Below are 20,147 nucleotides of genomic sequence, written 5' to 3' on the forward strand. Positions count from 1 at the left end.
CAGGCTGGTAATACAGTGGAAACAGTGACTAGTGTGTGTGTTTGAGTCGAGCCCAAATAACCAAAGATCTCAATCCTCTATTGGGATCAGTTCCAATAAAGGATTACGTCCTCATGATCTGTTCTGATCACCGATAGGAGGTTTCATTGAAAGATTTTACCTTTCAGTTGTTCTGTAATTACTTTCTTTTTTTTTTAATCTTTCACAGATTGGAAGTGTTTGAGGGGAAAAAGCTTTGCATGCATCCTCTCTCCTCGCTCTGGGTCCCACATGCTTCAAAAGTGAGCAGAGCACCGTGATACTTCTCTGCGTAGTGAAACAAACAGATCTGAACATCAATTCCACATTTACTTAAGTTGTGTGTTTACTTCAAAAACAGGCCGCCTCTGTCCTCTGGCATGTACACACGCAAACCATGCTCTTGCACGTGTGTGTATGTGTCATCTTCATTAGCGGTGCAAACAGCACACTGCACTGTCGCACAGGACCAGCATGCCCGGAGAAAGAGCAACGTGTTCGGGCGCACCATCTGCCAAAGACATTTCCATATCAGGGGCAACAGCACCAAAATATAAGCTCATTAAAATCAACTCTTGCGAGAGGATTTTCTGCAAACTTTGTGGTGGAACTAATTATAGGACAGGTTTGCATGAATTGCCCTTTGAATGACCTGCCAGCCACGTTTTTGATGATATTTGAGGTATTTCAAAAAAGGATTTAGAATTCATGGATGGTGTGAAGCTTGAGTTCAAGTAAAGCATTTGGTTTGGAGCAGTTTCACTTCATACCTCTGAAGGGTTATTGATAGAAAAGGTCTGGAGGTTAACATTTGACCGGCAGCTATAAAAACATAATGCCTACACAAACTATTTTCTCCTGTGTTCTCCTAATATGAGCATCTGAGATTGTACATTTCCTTTAAAAATGTGCTGACAAGTTGTGTTCCATTTAACAGGTCAACTACCAAATTGAAGAGCTTAAACAGTAGGGCTTGAACTATAAGGAAAATAATAATAAAAAAAGGTTTGTATTGTATCGATAGGCAGAACAAGTAGGTAGAGAATAACGTGACAGTGAAGTGCAAGGTTTGCACATGAGTAGACTCCGCTCTCAATAGACTTGAAGTACCTTTTAAAAAAGGAAAAAGTTCAAATTACATTTCTCTGGGGCATCAATGTGACAGAGTGCAGTACAATCTCCAATTTATTCATAAAACCATGCACGGGGGGGTTTCACACCTTCTAAGTGACAAAAAACAAACTCCTTACATTCAGCACATTCAGCGTGCTTAGACACTTTTGGGTTTTTGTGCGCCGCTGCCAGTCAACATAACTCGCCCGATATGAAAACAAGTCAAAGTAGCTACAAACAGAAAAATAAAGGTTGTACGCCCACCGAGGGAGACCATGAAGTTTCCTCAGTGCGAGCGCTCGCCGAATGAAAAGAGAGAGAGAGAAAGAGCAGAAAAAAAGTGTTTAAGATTTCATGTGGCTTTTGAGAGCTTTTCATTTTCTCTCCAAGCGTGATTTTTCCGATTCATCTGACAGACCTTAATGCTTCCTAAGAGCGAAAGGCTGCATTGTTCAGAGGACCTGCTTGGTAAAAGTAAAAATATAGACTTATACAGATGTAGAAATACAGTAAAAGAATCAGAGAGCATTAATTATACATGGAGGGAAGTGGATGCTGTGGTTTGCCTTTTTATTTGAAAAGCTCTCAACATGATCTCAATTGGGAAATTCGAGGCGGACGATAAAGCGAATATAGAAATTCTATTTTATGCTATGGGACAACAGAACACCTTTATGGTTTTACTACAGGAACAAAGGGTGGACTTTACAGTGCAGTGCATAAAAATATGATTATATCTGCTACTAGATTTCTAAACTTCCCAAATGCTGATTGACGACCTTAAAGACAAATGACTGCTGTCATTTTAAATAATGAAGTGCACAAGTGACCTCCTCGTGCACTGCAACATCAAAAATTCACCGACGTAGAGAAATACACACGCGAGCCATATGTACTGAATGCTTGCAAGGCAGTGCGACTGACTCTCTGCTGAAAGCAGGTGAGAGGAGATAGAAAATTCAAGACGTGCGATGGAAAACAGATGTTGGTATCCTGCGAGGTCGAGAGTGTCAACAGTGCCACACATGTGCAACGCATAAAGCCTTGCAGGCGGAAAGAAAAGATGATGAAATGTTCAGCAACTAGGACTAACGACAAGACCACACGTGCAGTAATTTGTATTTGTGTTAATATTTGACATTTGACCACACATACATGCACCGTCCAGCCACACACACACACACACACAGCTTATTTGTCTGTTTCTCTGTGTGGTGCTTGTTCTGTGTTTGACCTTAGAACCTTTCTCTTTACCGCCGTGGGGAGTCTTTTAGACGCTGACCTTCTACTGGTGACTGCGTTACCAATGTATCCTCAAACCACCCTTATTGACTCGTGTGTGTGTGTGTGTGTGTGTGTGTGTTTATGTTTGTGTGTGCTCAGATTCTTTTTCATCCTTGTTGATGTTTCTGTCTGACCGTATGCATGATTTCTTTAAAGCTTTTTTATAGAAATCCAAATCTACTTGTCCTCTTTGCATGTCAAGCTCTAAATTTAACTTATGACGGATGTCAGAAGTGTAACAGCAAGTTCTATAATGTCATGTGTGTCCAGTAGGAAGTGTGGACTTTCTCCTGGTTTGCCCATGGATTAATCCCAAATGTGTAAAAAAAGAAAGAATCGTGTGCAATGATATGATGTATTGCAGATGCATATTTATAATCAAAACTACACATTCGTTAGTGAGAATTGGTCGCAATTTGTCATTTTCATCAGATTGAGGTTTGATTTGAGAATTTTATATGGTCAAATCTGATCAAATATGACTTTCTTCAAAGTAAATCACTATTAAAATATATTGGCAGTAGCCATGACAAACCAATTTCAGTCAAACCCTACCATAGATTAATAAAAAACGATATTGTTCGATTTATATAGTTCTTTCTCTCAAATCTTAAATCACCGCGTCATAAATCACACACACATTCCACGCTGTATATTATGAGCAGGTTTCTTTAGTCTAGGTCGTGATTCTAGCTAATTAACCTCGTTACACTTTGAACTGTCCTATGGGACCCCTGAGCCATCTATGAGCCGCAGCCAGACTGCTAATAACCCTCTGCTTCAGAGAGACATCCCAAAGAGGAGCGACCATTTTGGAAGCGACATCTTCAGTTTAACACTGACATTTGAGAAGGATAAGTAGACTCCCAGAGGAACATGGATGTGTTGGAGCCACAATCTGACACACCAGCATTTACACCATCACTTGAGATTGAGCCAATACATTTAAAATCAGAGTTAGCACATTTTACATGTTTTTTTATTGTATATATTATCAGAAACGTACAGTTTTATAGCCTCTATGTCCTTCCTCTGGCACACAAATTATTCATGCACTTGTATGCATTTGTAAAAGACAAGTTGTCAGAACTCCACTTGCTGAATTCTTTATGTGCTATTTACTTTGTACTTAAAGTTTATGAATAATTACAGGAGAGAAGCGAGATTTGACTTTTCTAAATGCAAATGAAGTCTGGGGCCGTGGGGCGATTGTGCTGAGCCACTCGAATGAAGAAAAGGGGGAACAAAGAGCAACAAAGAGCAACAAAGAGCAAAGAGCAGAGGAGTCACCCATTTTATTAATTGTGTTGGTTCTAGCAGTTGCCCTTTAGAAAAGTCAGTGGACTTAATTAAATTACCACCCACGCTTCGAGGAGGAAGCTGTAGGATAGCCCCGTAAAACAGAGACTTGCAAGCGTTCAATCCCTTATCTAATGAGAATGACAGCCAGAGGGATGCTCAAAGGTCTTTAAGTGTCCTCTGAGTCCTTCACTTACTTTTATAATATCTGGATTTAGTGAAGAGAAAGTCAAAGTCTTTTGGCAACTAGCAAAACAGCAGCACTGCTACGGTCTTAAATATGAAGGCTAGCATCCTTGTGAGCGAACACAACCGGGGCTGATGGGAGCGATATTGCCAACGCTTTCAGCCCTGCCAGCCGCTCTCCTATATAGTGCCCTTTAAACCCTCCAGGCCCTTTCAGAGTAAAGGCATTTTTTTCCTTCCAGGTCAGCTCGCTCGTTTGCTTCTCACAGCTGAGTCTCGCTGCCTAGCGTTAGCCCGTCACATATAGCATAATTAAAGACAGTCAAGGGTCAAGGGAGTTGGGCACGACAAGCTGAGTAAGCGGTCATGACATGTATGCCCTTCCCCCTACACATGTTCCAAAGCCCAGAGGCATGGCCCGATGTCATGAAGGCTTAGGGAAGAAGCAGATGCATGCATGCCGAGAAATACGGCGAGTGGAAAAGCCACAGAAGACTGGGCATCGTAGAGGCAGAGCGTAAATGCCCAGTTTCTGTTGTGGTAGTTGCATTACAGTGCTGGGAAAGAGAAATGCAATGGACCATGAGAGAGCAACAACGCCAAAACATACATTTAACCTCGCCGATCTGCCAGTGGGCCAGTCATTGCAAACCAATGCTGTGCAGTCACGGAAATGTATTTTAAATTCTAGTGGAGATTTTCACAGGCAGCAAATAGCTCAGTATGAATGTTAATTGTTAATCATCCGAAAGAAAAAGAGGAAAAACATGATAATTACACATCCCAATCAACCAATGCTGATCGCCAACACGTCTGCTACTTGATCTAATGTTAATGAGACACCAGGAGAAGAGATGAGAAGGATTTGTACAATGGATAGTCCTTCAGTTCGCTTCTTCCAAATACATTCGGCTTGTTCAAAACCTGTATTATTGTCTGACTGCTTATGAAATGGTTTTTTATGTTCTGCGATTTCGTATAAATAGAACATATTGCGTCACTTCATTTCATAGAGTTTTCAACGTGTAAACATATCGTACTACCGAGAGCAAATAAGTCACTCATGCATTGTTACATGGTCCACAGGCAACACAGTCATCTCATGTGTTACCTATTATGACGAGGACATTGCGACTTCTGTGCTCTGCCTCACCCCTCAGCTATCATGGCCTTTGACTCCTGCTGAGTTATTTGAGTTATTTAAGGAGATCCCTTGACGGAAAGAGTGAGCAAACAGAGAGTTTTGTTTGTCCATGTTGTTGGTCACAGTCCATCTGTCTCGTTAGAACATATTATGTAAAACATCTCCTTATTTGTTTCCACAATTCATCAGAAGAATGTATTAGCAAACATTCAATTTCCTTTCTGACTTCCTTTGTTGCACCGAGCAGCCCTCGAGCCGTGATGTTCCTATGGCTGTGCAGCAATGACCTCGCTCTTCAGATAGAACATAACATATTATTAATAGGGGTTCAGCTGATACAGTATGGAACATATTTATTAAATGACTCAGTGGCGTAATGTAACCCTTCCATGTTTTACTGTAAATATATATGACGACACGTAGGATTAATGTTCCTCCTGCCCTGAAGACAAACAAAGGAACACATGTCTGTAGTGAAGCATTAGTTGTTTTTATTTGTTGCTATAAGGAAGAGAAAATGTTTCCATAAAAACTTCAAACATAAAAATGTTAAATTACAGCATTACACATTCAAACTAAGAGTTTTAAAAGTGTGTCTCCACAATGTTCTCTCTTCCCTTCTGAGCCAACATGCAGCCCTCCTGCTGTTAAGAGTGATGGATTTCGATTGGATGTTGTTAAAATTGGCATTTTCATTAGGCAGCAGTCGCTAGGACGTAATGTTGACAACGGCCAACCAACCGAGTACCAGTAATGTGCTTGTTCCTACAGTACAGATGGGCTAAATGGGTCAACAGACGGTGCATGTGTGCCAGTGATTCCCTTGTGGTCAGGAGCTGACCTCCTGCCTGTGGAGATTCAGCAGAGAAAAAGCTGCTGATGCTCACTTTAAAAGGCAGCCTTGACCCGTTTGTTTCACTTTCAAAACGGTGTACAGTACACAGCTGGAAATAAACCAAGTCTGGATATTGAACCCATTAATTATTCTCTTTGATGTGCAGTATTTTAAGAGGTTATAAAAGCAAACTCCTGCTGTATAAGCGCAGGTTTACACCTGGAGGTAACCAACACAAGTCACTCACCAAGATGTGATTAAACTGCATCTTGTATCGTCTTCAAAGTTTCTTCCTCGTGGCTTCTGTCCTAGCTCTTTTGGATTTTGAATTTGAGACCATGTGCTAAATCTGAGAAGCTTTTCAAAGATTATCCAGAGTGTAATAAAGCTCGATAAATGCCTGATTAGATGTGGTTGGTTGCGTGGTAGGCACGTTTACTATGTGATTCCCTTAAATAAGAAATTGGTGCAGTAGCCCAGGAGCTCCTGTTTCCCTTGGTAACACGTAGCACAAAGCCAAAGCCGACATTTTAGAGCGATTAAATCCCCTTTAATGCACCGATGATCAATTTATCAAATAATTGTATTCCTTCAGTCAACTGTACAGCTGTATGTTTGGTCGATTTAATCTCCTAATGTGAAAGTGTAAATGCCGTTTCAAAGGCTCATCCACAGAGCTTGGTGGAGAACAGATCTAGTAAATCTAACAATAATGGAATTAGACTAAATACCCAGCATGTGTAGCTCTGATACGCAGAGGACACGACCTCAGTGTAGCTGCTGCCCTGAGGTCGAGCCACACACACAGTAAAATCACTACTTATTCAGCTGTTGGCTATCTGCATGCTGTAACTCATGTCTACAGATGCGTTTCAGCCGCATCTTTCAATCCTTTCATGTGCATCTGAACAAAAAAAAGATGTTCTTCTTCTATTTTAGACCTCTTCACATTTGGCTGGCTTCGTGTGAATACAAATATCTCGGAGAATTTCACCGTGAAAATGATACCTGACAGCGGGTTGACCTTATATGGCATGTGGTGCGATTCCCGCAGCCAGTGTTAACGTCACCTGCAGACGTTTTACATCTTCTTTATTTTTGAAGAGTACATCTGCCTTGAGTGTTTCCCCTCCCCTCCCCCCCCCCCCCCCCCCCCCCCCCACCATTCCCATCTTTACCCCGAACTGGACACGTGCCAATCGTTTAAACCACAACAGCCTGACGCAGCTGGTACGCTGGTAATAGAATGAAAGAAAACTTACCCCGCTCACCTCAAGGTTGAAGTAACGTAAGACACAACAGGTCTTTTGTAATATGCTCCATTGCAACAAGGATGAAAGCATTAAAAAAAAGGGCCAGAGGTTGGCATGGGACATATTAGGACTGATCTTTGAGCTCTGGGGAGATATTGAGACAGCTGCAACCCACACAAACACAAAAGCAATACAATGCTTTGAAAGGTCTTTGAATGTCTCATGAGAACTACACTGTACGTCAACTACCCCTCCCTCAACGATCATTTCTCCTTCGGCATTGTTTACAGTTACGCGAGCACTGCCCTTAACAAAGCAATGTGCAGCAAGGGGGCCATTTATTTGAGCTTCCCTTGCTGCACAAATACAAAAATGGATGCACATGCATAATTCTAACGAGGGAGAACCGAATGCCTTCTCCTGGATAGTTTGTACGATTATTTGACCACTTCCCTGACAACCAGCACTTAAATGTATCTCTGTAGTCCCTGCATGTCCACAGGCACGAGGGAGAGAAGATACACACATGTAAATCAGCTCCTCTCTAATCTTTACGGAGTATGGTATAGTCGTCTCTTTAAAGCATTGCACATTCAATATTCGCTTTAATCAGATTTTCTTTCCCCCCCACTAGCACTGCAGCAGATGATTAGGCATGTCTGCCCTCATCAGCAGGTCTTATGCTCCCTGCTGAGGCTTGACTTAGCTGCTAATCGGGTTGTTAGGGGCTGTTGGAACAGCTTAGGTCATTGAAATCCTAACCACCGTCAGCAGGGGGGGTCCAAATTGCTTTCCTGAAGCACAATATGGGTAAATGGGTTAATCTGGATTATTTAGCCATATGCATTCCTGTCCTAATGACAGTAAAACGATGCAAACCTGAAAGAAACAGGATCCTCATTCACGCATTTGTGTTGAGATTCATGTCATCGGCCAGGTTAGTGTGGGTAAATCCGTACACTGATTTGCAGCCTGATTTTTCCTCCCCAGGCCTCTTTGTCATCGGAGACATCAGAGGGGAGGACAGTGTGAGTAAAAATACAGCGGAGAGGAACGTTTTAGACGTTTTGACATATTTGAAGTTGAAATGTTGGTTTTTTTTTGAAGCTTGGATTTGATCTATTCTCACCATCTACTAAAATAATCTGAAAGCCAGGAGACGCTGAGGTGGAGTAATATGCCACGGTTGATTGCAATAGTCTGAGACATCTGTCAGTCAAGCAAACATGCCCTCACACTGCTTTTTCAACCCTTACTATAGTATACTAGTAAGTAACATTTGTAATCTGTTTATACATACATCATATTTTAAAGTGTTACAGTTCACCTTCACCCGTTATAGGACATTCTCCATATACACAACCACCTGTTACCACATGACCTGACGTGAGGTTATGTGGGTGGAAGCTCAGGAAAAGCTCACAGGGGGACCTTTAGTTGAGGTTACACATAAAATTAAATCATGGGAATAATACTGCAGGTGCTCGTCCTCTTTTCATCTACTGTATTATTCATGTAATAAGTATAATAACAATAAAAGAAGAGACAACTTAGTCTTGAATAAAAATACTTTTGTTGTATAGTTGTTGGAGTTATTGTCCAGTTAAGAGCAGCTTAATTAAAGACATGAGCAGTGAAATATAATTAAAAGCATTCTAATAAATCTTAGAGACACTTTTTTGGGACATTTTTGCCTGAGCTTCAGTGTCCCCATGATGGGCTACATGCTGATTCCATGACTTTCATTCCCACCAAGACCAAAGTACAGCTTTTGGTAATTCAAATATTATATTAGTCTTTAAAAACACAGTTTTGGACTATGTGTGCTTCTCTTCCTGGGACACGACTAAAAGTTAAATGCAACTCAAAGCTGGGGAAAATTGCAAACATTACAAACAATTGAGGCAGTTTGCATCAGCATTTCTGGTAAGAGAGGAAAAATGGATACAAGGAGTGTAATAGTTTGTGTATTCAGCAAACGATTGCAACAGGAGCTCTTAATTTAGTTGATTTGAACGCATCTGCAGTTTAGGACCAACTTACTGAGATGTAAAGTTGTTGCCAAGTGTTTTTGCCTGTGAACGAGATTTATAAACATTTTCCACATTTATAGGAAGAGATTTCAGGAAGGTGTGATGGACGAGCCAAGACGCTGGATATCGTCTCCTGCCTCACCAATCCATCTGCTCAGGATCAAACGCACAGAAGGTTCCAAAAAAAGCTCAACGTTCCACGTATTATAAGCATGAGTTTCCCAACCGCTGGACAAAGCACTTGCAGCGCTGGTTTCCTCAGCCTGCTTCACGCTCGCCTGAGCCTGAACACATGACAAGCAAAACCCGAAGGCATGGGTTGGGGGGTGAGGGGCGAAGCTGAACAGGAGGAGGAGGAGGAGGAGGAGGAGGAGGAGGGGAGATGCAAGGAGAGATCCTAAGTGTTTTGATTTGCGAGTACGCTGGGTGTGTGGATGCATGAATCTGCGTCCTCTCTCACCTTTCTTTTCCATCTCTTATGCTCTCTCGCTGTTCCTCTCACTTTCTCTACGTCTCTCTTTCTCTTTTCAAGGTTACTCACTGTTGTTTGCTCAGACTGGAATCATTGCACGCTTCTCTTCTTTTCTGTCGGAGGACCATGAGAGGCTCTTGAATGTAAGTGCCTCCTTTGTTGCTTAATTCACTTTCATTGGGACCATTCCTTTAGAGGCAATGGGTTTAGGGTCTTTTTCTTTCTCTTCCTCATAGCACATGCACAATGGGATGTCATACATTAGAGAGGTGGAGTGGGTCGGGATGGGATAGGGTGGGGGTGTTTAGGGGGCTTGATTGCTCCATGTGGTCCAAGCGTGGGAGTTGTATGCACGTGTTCTGCTGCTGTCATTGTCTCAGCGCAGCTTTTGCTCAGCTTTGTCCTTTAGTCTTCAACTTAATTTGCTGCATGTGTTGTTCATTGACTTTTGGTTGGCTTTGTATTTGGGAACCATGAAATCAAAATGGTTCGTCATAGATCTGCAAGGTCTTTCATTTACTTGTAAGTAGAAGAACACAAAAACAACCATTTTTATGTATTCAGTAGTTTGTTATGTAAACAAACTAAACAGAACTGTAAATTAGGGACTTTAATGCCTTATTGCTATTACTTCAAAGTGGTTATACACAGTTTTAAAAGGGTACTAAAATGTAATCTGTCCGCATTAAGTGCCTGCACATTAACTAAACAATCGGGTTGCGATGCATTTGTACCTGCGTAGTATTTATTCGTCAAGGTCAATAACATAGTCAAGTGTGTGTTTGAGTACTTGTACACATTTCAGCCAACTTCTCTGCTCTGTGCTGCATGTTAAAGACTAGCTTTTCCAGAAGGCCATCGTTTATATATACCAACATATCATCCAATTCATTCTGCGTTCTCTGTGTACATGACCCAATGGACACCATGCTTGTTTGGACTCATGTCCGTATAATGGAAGCCAATGTTCCACATTTGAACTGGATTTATCATAGAGCTAAATCTTCTGCTTGTCAGTTTAATAAGGCCTCGTTTGTTGGCTTTCTTAGTCCGTGGTGACCTCAGAGTACTTTTAAATTATGAGTTTTTATTACGTTTAGTCAAAAACAAACAGAAGATGCGTATCAATTTAAGTCTTCGTGTCTGGAACTAAAGTAGAAACTTGAAGGAGTCTCCTCGCTCTGTTCCATGAGCTGTCAAGAGTTGCACATGCTAACTAATGTAAGCAAATGTTTTGAATGCCCAAGCGCACTTAACTCTTCTATAAAAGCAACAGCCTTGACAGACAGGGCGTTATGTTTCTCGTTATATTGTACTATAATGATGTTTTCTGTGGAATTATTCAGTTTTCATTGTGCTCTCGGATGCCTCCGAACTGAGAATTCTCCATTAAAGTTCCTCCACTGCTTTGTGCTGCCGGGCTTAAAATGCAAATATGTTCTCACTCTCTGCAAAGTACAGTTCATCTTCAACTTCATATCATAAGCAGTCTAAATTCCTTCAGGTCTGCATGAATTTCTGTGAGGTTTCAGCACTAAGCATCCTCCTCATGCTTCACTGCAATGCAACGTGTCTGAAGTGAATCGCAACGGACGTGGTCAATGAATAATACAAATAGTGTATACACTCCTTTATCAATTATAGACAACTTAACTAGGCTGAATGCTGAACATAGAGCTTTATGCTGAGCATGTGTGTTTACCTACACTTCTCCTTAGCAGGTACATTTGGTCATTTTCTGCTTTGAACGCCACCGTGGGGGTTATTTTCGGACTGCTAAGCGCTTGGTTCATTAGAGGCCGTCACACAAACACACACAACTCCAAATATGGAATAATGATGTAAAATTGATTTAGTCGCCGGTGGGTTCGGCTGATTGAGCAGCATGAATATAAAATTTAAGTGCATGATACATATCTTCGCTGTGGACTAAAAAAAAACTATGCATCATCGAAATGTCTTTTCCTCTCCAGAAACTCGGAAAAAACAACCTTGCCTTTTAGATAAATGGCATTTCATGTTTCTTTCATTTGGAAATGGTTTTGTGAGCCAGAAGAAAGTTTTGAAGAATCACCGACAGTAATGTGTCTAATTTATGAGGTTTTTACGTGGAAGTGGCGATGAATCTTTTGAGGAATTGTTTTACTTTATTCATAAAGCCCGAAACACATTAAATTATGCTCATTCTTTGTACATTACGTTTTCAGGAGTCCTGGTAGTGCATTGACCTTTTACTTCAAGATGGATGAAATGTTTCATTATTCACCTCTAGCCGAGCAAACAGAAACCGTTTGAGGTATCCATTACCGCAGTGGTCATGGACGTAGTCGCAGTTCATAACATCCTCAGTCCCTCCCTTCCCCATTATGGATTCAACACACTCCATTCCCTTATCAGTCCTGACATGTGGAGAGTGAGGTGCTGCTGAATGCAGCAGGATGTGACAGTTACGTACCTGGAGCTATTGGCACTGAGCTAAAATGAAGTGAAACGGTGTGTGGAGGAAGGTTTGGAGACATGAGACTCCCAGAGCATAGATGTGAGTTCCTGGCTTGTCACAGTGAGGAGTAAAGGTGTTGGAGAAGCCAAAGATTGCTAGATAGTTCATTAAAAGCACTTTGTGTATATTAAATCAATCGTCTACGAGATTCTGGTTCCTGGCGAGCACAATCGTGCTGTGGCTGAGTTTCTGGAGGAAACACTCTCCTTTGTTAGATAGCTGCTGCTGCTGCTGCGAGCTAAGCAGTTCCTTTCCTCTTAATTCCTCACATTAAAAAACAAAACATGTATAAATGCAAATAACTTTTTTTCGTTATGAAAAAGACAGTGGATTTGAATATTAAAATATTTAATTACACATAAAAATGTTCCTTTTGAAGTCTTAACTATCTGCAGTATGCTCCAATTATTTCCCGTTATAACACCCTCTTTGCCATATTTGGAGCTCAGCAGGGTCTCGAGCTAGGAGGCCTTGGCATCAGCGACTGCCAATGTGTCCAATCTTTTTCATGCCGAGCCAAACCCCCCACATTCCAGCTATAAAATCCCATCTCTCTGCTGAGGACTGGAGAGCTTGGCATTCACGTTTCAGCTCCCCAGCAGCCGAACTATGGCTCCTTGCCACCTCCTTGTCTTACACCAAAGCTCAAGAAAATGAGTTTGAATAGAGAGAAAGGACAGGGGGGGGGGAGTTTTTGGGGGAAAAGCAAGGGAGTTTTAAATGCGAGTAGAGGCATTTTATTTGCAATGACCCTCTTTCATCCACCCTCGGGGTATTGGACTGTATGAATGGGCTGGTTTGTTCTCCGGGTGACCAAACATGGCACTTGAATGTTTATCTGCACAATGACAAAGCTTGAGAGAGCCAAAGACACTTGGTGATGAGATGGACCGTGAACTAGTCAAGTGCCCTGTTCTGTTCCGTCTCTGCTAAACTCACAGCTTTGGCTCCTCTGCAGCTTTGGCTGTGTAGGCGATCCAACTTCTCTCAATACATTGTGTGCTGGTGCCAGCCACTACAGGACAACAGTGGAGTCTTACTATTGTTAAATGTGCTGGGAACCATGTGAAGATGCCACTACTGCTACAAGAACTCACACACAGAATGACAATAATCTGCAATAGAATAGAATAGGGTACAATATAATATTTCAGGAGTTGCTCTCTACATTAGCCCTGAAGAGAATTTAGTTAGCTTTACAATTCTGTAACGCAGTTCATGCAAGAATGTAGTTTTACCATGTAAGCGGGCATTCAGACAGAAACCAGCCCTACATTGAAGCAATGCAAAGGGCTGTGCTAGTAGGGGTATGCAGTTTCTGGTACCGTTGAGACATTGAATACAATCCAGGTAGGCAGATTTGAGTGTTAGTTTTATGGCTTTGAATCAGACGTCAAGACACTACACAGTGATAATAATACTGTGAGACAGAATTTACAACTCTGGAAAGTAATCACAGTCGCCAGGTAAAAGTAAAGTTCATGTTACAAAGTAATCTACCAGGAATGTGCAATTTCACGTATTGCCGAAAAGATGGAGCCAAGTTGACAGTTGTTGTATGTCTAAGTCGAAGCCATCCGCGAGAGAACCCCTGCTGAGCCTACTCAGCGGTGACAAATGATTTAGTGCGTTTTTTTACACAGCGCTGTTCTCTACAGTGGATAGAGACAGCTTAACAATGAATTCACACCAGACACAAGATGTCAGTGCTACTGAAGCATCCATCTGTCCAATCCACCCCGCTCTCTGACCTCCTGTGCAGTGTAAACTGTCCTCAGGACCAACTGTCAGATCACAGTGGCCAGACAGACGGTCTTTACTTGGCGATAAATCAAGGAAAACATATTCTGGCGATAAATTACAGAAATGTACTGGACAAAAAGAGTTCTCCAAAAGGCTCCATGAGGAGTGTACAGAAAGGAAACTTCATTTATTGATTCATGTCCATACGGGAAAATCGGAAAGTGGGGCCTTGATCAATCATTATTTTTCAAGTTCTGTCAAAATGGTTAATTTACAAACCTTTCCATGCGTCTCAATTTCTTTGCCTATTTGCTGATCATGCGATAGGATGCTGCCCCATGTGACCCTGAATAAGTTAAAGCACTGAACGAATGATCAGCAGTGTCTGGAGTATTAGCATTGAAGGAAAGACATTGATTTGACTGAACGTTATCGTAGCTGTTGAAGTCAACAGAAAGGACCTCCTAAATACCAACAAAAGGTAATTTGAAGATCATTCTCAACGACATAAAAGCTGACACTATTTGTCTCATCGAGTTCACAAAATCGGTGCCTGTGCAGCTTAGTAAGCTATTGATTAACGCTGCAGCTCAGTGTGCACACTGCTGCCTGCATTAATTGGCTCTTTGATTAGCTGAAGCTCAGAGTCAATGTCTGGCCGACAAGCACAAGTGGATCGATGTGTCCGCGTGGAGAATTCATAAACTCGTAGAGCAGTGTCAAGAGAGCCGTTTTCAGAGTTTAAAAGAGATGAGTTCAACGTTACAAATGCAGCTGCAAACGAGCACTTTTATCTCTGTATTATAATATTACAGCAGGCTGATTCCAGAAGAAGGTGCTCTCTAATTATGGGGAGCAGGTTTTTTCCAAGTGCAACGTTGTCATTTGTAACCAAAAGCTCAAAGCATACCACTGTGCTCTCATGACAACTATATATTTTGGGGTGACGACAAAAATTCGAGCTGTGCTTCGACTTGTTCCGCTCAACTGAAAGAACTAAAACGCCAAAAATGAAGACTAGCCAGCAAATGAGACAAAAATAATTTATGCCAACATTATGGCACACCAAGGACCACCACGATCATAGTCAGCATGTACAAATATATTGTTACCAAGACAAGCAATATAGAAATAACAGCAAAAGATTATATCTAACTGAAATGGAAGGAGTCCCCGTCTGTATGTCTGTTCTGATCTACTTCACACTTGCCAAGTGTATTTGCAGAGGACTCAAGGAAGTACAGCGTTGAGTGTGAAGTTGTTTGGATGAGCGATTCTTGAGAAAGCTACAAGCGACAATAGCAAAGCAGACAATTGGCCGAACAGACACTTGCTGTCCAAACAGAGAAATCAAAATGTGGAGGCTTGTAAAAATACAAAGTGGACAAGGCAGCCTTTATGACCGGTCATACAAAAACTATTGGATTTGTGTGCTGTCTGAACAAAGCAAAGCGGTCCGATAGATGTCGGGGGAGATTTGATCACTTTTGGTCTTGAGGGAAAAACCACAGAAGGAATGTGTCTAGTCAGCAGGATCACAGTCACTTAGAAACCACATTGTTTGGGAAAACTGTACCCAAATGCACTGCAAAAAAGGGAGTTAAGCTCAATATCTTGGAGGATGATACAGCTATTTAAATTCAATCTGAACTGTAAAAGCATCTAGAATAATGTTGCATCGGCCAAATTAGGGTGTAACTCGCTACAGTGGATACAAATGCATTTCCCATATGATGTAGAAAATCATTCTGACTTTTAAATTACTGAGTAGATTAAGGCATGGGTTTATTATTTTTTGAGCTGTACTATATTTATAGTGACCACTAAGTGCATTCCTATGACATATGCTATGCTACATTCGGAGGGGACGCTCTTTCCATGGAAGGGTCAAACACTTGAACAGAACACCGATTTCTCTCTTTTTAGCCACATTGTTAAGAACTGATTGCTTTGTGCAAACAGATAGCGCGTGCTGAGCTGTATGAAGTTGCACATTTCAAGGCAGAGCATTGCAATATCACTAATGGTCTTATAGTTTGCTTTGTTTATTTTTAAAGAGGAGTAACTACACATGCACACACAAGCAGTCGCACAATGTCTGTTTCCAAGCGTTGGAAAAGAGCTGAAGGTAGTTTATTGATTGAACCTCTGAGGTCAATGTGTGTGTGTGTATGTGTGTGTGTGAGAGAGAGACTGGCCCCGTGTGTCCATGGCTGGCAGTATTTATCTGTGCTGATGTTAGAAGAATAGAGACGAGGTGTGAGCTCAGCCTGAGGGGACAGCTCGAGCTCGATAGATAAACAAGACTTGTAGAAAGGGCAAATGTCATTCACTTTAAGAAGCTCTGTCCGCTGGGATGCACCTCGGAGGACGAGCACATCCACCTGTCTGTGTGCCTGACTGTCTGCCTGTCTAAATATTGCATTAGAAGTGACATATATATTTATAACCTTCTCCATTTCTTTATTTTATTAACAGCAAGCAGGAACCTGGATGAGAACCCTGCTCTCACCATCCTACGCTTTGTGCAGGAAAATTAATTTAACACTTTGTAAAAATGCAACTACTGAACGTGTCCCATCAAAACCTAAATAGAGGTACAAATTAGGAATATGTAAATGCTTTTTCGAGGCGACCAGGTTTGCATGCACGCATATTCATAAGGTCGTGAAGATTCTCTTTCACCGACTCGCTACTGCATCAATCATCAAAAAGTGCAGTGATATCTACACTCCCTGATTCAGTCATTCAAAAAAATAATTAACGAGTGTTGGACTATATATGCACTAGAAGGTAGAAGGTTCCAGTCAGAAAAACACATGTATTTACATTTGGATCTCAGATGCCCTTTAAAATCTCTAAACCGACTAAACACCTCATTAGGAATGATTCAAATCACACCTGAGCCCAAAGGGGTTGTGTTCAATAATTCAAACTATTAACGATCCAACTGAGACCATCATTTATTCTATATATAATTCATGGCTGTGTTATACTGTAGTCACACTGCCATCACACTGAAGCCCCCTCCCCACCTTCATACAAAATGAATGTCCTTTGATTAATGTTCCCGCTTTCAATTTCTCTCACTGAATCTTCACAGTCATTTGTATTCCCAGCTTACCTCTGATTCCTTTTATGGCAATAGACGATACAAGCTTTTATATTCACTGTAAGCAAAGGGAGATGTTCCCACTTCCTTCTTTTTATGTGTGTGACGCGTGAGTGTGTGCACTCTCCCTGTCACAGCTGATGGCAGGGCCATAAATCTGAATATTTTCTCACTGCCAGGTGGACTATCGTACATTAACCTTAACATTACCTTAAGCACACACACATATACAAGACACACACTGCAGGGACGAGAGCAGGGGAGGTCGGAGAGTCTGACACTTATAACTTATTCATGCTTCACGCTGTCATTCAGCACAACTGGGAAAAAGTCTTTTCACCACGGGGACGATCATCTTAAGCAGCAGTATGTGATTTTAAAATAACAGCTGGCTATCAAACATCATTAAGTAGTATTTCCTATTACCTCCTTCAGGGCTCCACATGGAAAGAAGTTGCACTCTCTAAAGTGTGGTATGGTACTATCAATGCATATTTGAGCAAATAGTAGGAATCCGTGTCGCAGCTGGAGCAGTTTCAGGCTCGGCTGATTGAATCATTGGCTCTGTATTGGAGAGATCCAACCTGAAAAGGTCACCAGTGCTTCTTATCAGCCAGTCGAAACAGAGAAGAAGAAGTTTGGACAACTTCCTCAATAGAAATCATTCAAATCGGAGTTCACGAATGGTTAGCGTCATGAACACCTCTGCAGAAATGCATCGGAACCTGTAGCATTCAAGTTAGCTCTGATTATCCATCTCTTCTTAACAGTGTTGTGTTAAGCCTGATATGCTATTACCAACGAACAAGCATTGCTAGAGGAACAAGGCAACGCTTGTTCACCGACCAATGATGTTTGCTGTCCTTTATGAATTTAGCTCGAGTTACACAACTTCCAGGGACACATGGTGAGGTGATTGGGTGCAAAAAAACAAGCAGAGCATTGTGGAGAGGTGTGTGTCATGCACTAATTGGAGGGTTTCACGCTGGACATAATTAGGATTTTAGTTTGAATATGACAATACGTCACAGGAGAATACGAGAAGAACACAATGATCTTCCTTTCTCCCATGAAACCCACGTAGATTTTTAAATTAGATTAGCTTATACCCAGGACTCAAAGGAAGAGAAGTGAAGGGAATTTCTCATGCTTCATCACACCCTTATTTCACTGAGTACAACAAGGCAGCTATACTGCACTTTACTCTGTGTGAGCATTTTAATAGATAATGCAGCGATGCCTGAAATAGCACATTAGCTTGAAGACAAACTCAGCTGTGTGTGACAGTTGATTCTAACCACGCTGTGCTTGATATCAAGTGACTTATTATATGCAGTGGGTGTGCAATCGTCTCGTGTTAAACCAGCAAGAGTCTATTGATTGATTGGGATTGGTAATAGGCATATAGCAGGTCAAATAATCTCACTTTTGCACATTTTTTAAAATTAGCTTTAATTAGAAAATGTCAGAAACATCCTGAATGATACCTGACCTGCAATTAAATTATTTTATCTTCTTTGTTCAAGCTCTCTTGATACTTGCTCTAATGCAGTCATGCATTTTCTGGTTGATTTTTATGATATTGAGTCTGTTTTCTATGGGATTATGTAGTATTGTCATGCTGTGCCAGCTGGTGTTGGTTTGGGTTGAAGTCGAGCGGCAAGTATGTGACTGCTTCTGTGACAGTTTGAGGACACATTGGGCCCGCTGACAGCTAATGAAGATGCTGCCTGACACCCATATATATCCGCGTCTTTATGTCCATCTGTGACTGTGTTTATGTTTATCAGTATCTACGTGTGTGTGTGTGTGTGTGTCCTTGCGTGCATGGATTTGTGTGCGCGCATTTGGGTATTTATGTGTCTTTGGGCTCGACTGTGTATGGGCCGATTTGCATTAGCATCAATGAGGCTGCTTTGAATGTATTTGGTGTGACAGAGAACGACCTTGAGCCATTGCTGCTGGTGAATGTGTCAGATTCAGGCAATGGACCTAGATGTGTGTGTGTGTGTGTGTGTGTGTGTGTGCATGCATGCATAATGTATAAAAAGCACTACTGGATGCTACCAAATTTGTCATAAGACGTGACACAGAATGCCCTTTCTTTATCGTCCTGGATGATGCTGTTGTCCACTTTGGTGTCACAGTTGAAAGGAGCCGGCAGAGTGAAGATGTTTACGTCTACTGTCGAGTTTATCATTACTCACTTTGACCTCCGTTGCCTCGCGTTCCTTGCTATATTGCAACAATAGATAGATAGATTCATCCCGAGGGAAATGAATAAATAAATGCAGTGATTCAAAAATATTCCCGTTGATCGGCGGACCCCTTTGATTCTCTGACTCACAATGGCGTTCACAGTAATGTGAGCAATGCTTCGTTTTTTGTTTTCTGAGAATCTAATGGTCTGTACTCTTGAAGCACCTGAGGGAATGTTTGTCAGGTTTGATTGCACACACACACACACACGCTTGCAGCTACTCTCATTGGGCAAATTTAAAGGGTCAGTTCCCAGATTGTTTCACTTTTCTTCTACCTTTTTCTTCTTCACTGCATACCAAAAAATATCTGTTTCAGAGGAAATAGTGCAGCTCCTTTATCTCCTGCTCTCCCCACCCCTCTCTCTCCATATCTCTTAATCTGTCTGTCTTGCTCCCCCTCCCCCTCTCTCCCCCTCTTAAAATCTGTTTTCGGGGCCTTTCTGTATTAGTTTCTCTCAGATTAGATCAGTTTATTCACTGATGTCACTTGACCAAGACAGATAGCTCGCAGATTCTGCAACAAAATCTGAAGCTGCAGTGTCTCGGCTCGGCTGGTACCAGCTGTACATCTTCCCCTCGCTGATTGAAGCCAGCGCTTTTCCTGCCCGCATGTGAACCCACTTAGAAGGTCAGAGGTCAGTTTGAGGGGAAAAAATGTTTGGCATTTGCCGAAAGGGCCTGAACGCTGACTTACTTCCATGAGGCTAGAAAAAGGTCACATTTGTGAGACACTTCAAGCGGCACTCCGAAGCTAATATATGTAAGAACGACTCTACAGAAAATCTCCCAGCATCCCATGAGTCATGCGATATGAATGCATAATACGTGCTGGCCAAGATAGTGATCAGTGACACTGTACATCTGAGTCACAAAGATAATATGCAGATCATATGT

At 41.7% G+C, this 20,147-nt stretch overlaps 2 protein-coding genes across 2 annotated transcripts in view; one reads left to right on the top strand and one right to left on the bottom strand.

Annotated features, from left to right (window-relative positions):
- The window catches only part of LOC115020102 (male-specific lethal 3 homolog), a 411,372-nt gene that overhangs the window by 77,062 nt on the left and 314,163 nt on the right, over positions 1–20,147 (bottom strand). The window lies entirely within an intron of this gene.
- The window catches only part of LOC115020080 (E3 ubiquitin-protein ligase Midline-1-like), a 46,409-nt gene continuing 35,829 nt past the window's right edge, over positions 9,568–20,147 (top strand). The window contains exons 1-2 of the mRNA XM_029449971.1: positions 9,568–9,591; positions 9,698–9,780. The gene's annotated coding sequence lies outside the window, so the exon portion shown is untranslated. The remainder of the gene's footprint in view (positions 9,592–9,697; positions 9,781–20,147) is intronic.

Source organism: Cottoperca gobio, chromosome 2, assembly GCF_900634415.1.
Source record: "Cottoperca gobio chromosome 2, fCotGob3.1, whole genome shotgun sequence".
NCBI lineage: Eukaryota > Metazoa > Chordata > Actinopteri > Perciformes > Bovichtidae > Cottoperca > Cottoperca gobio.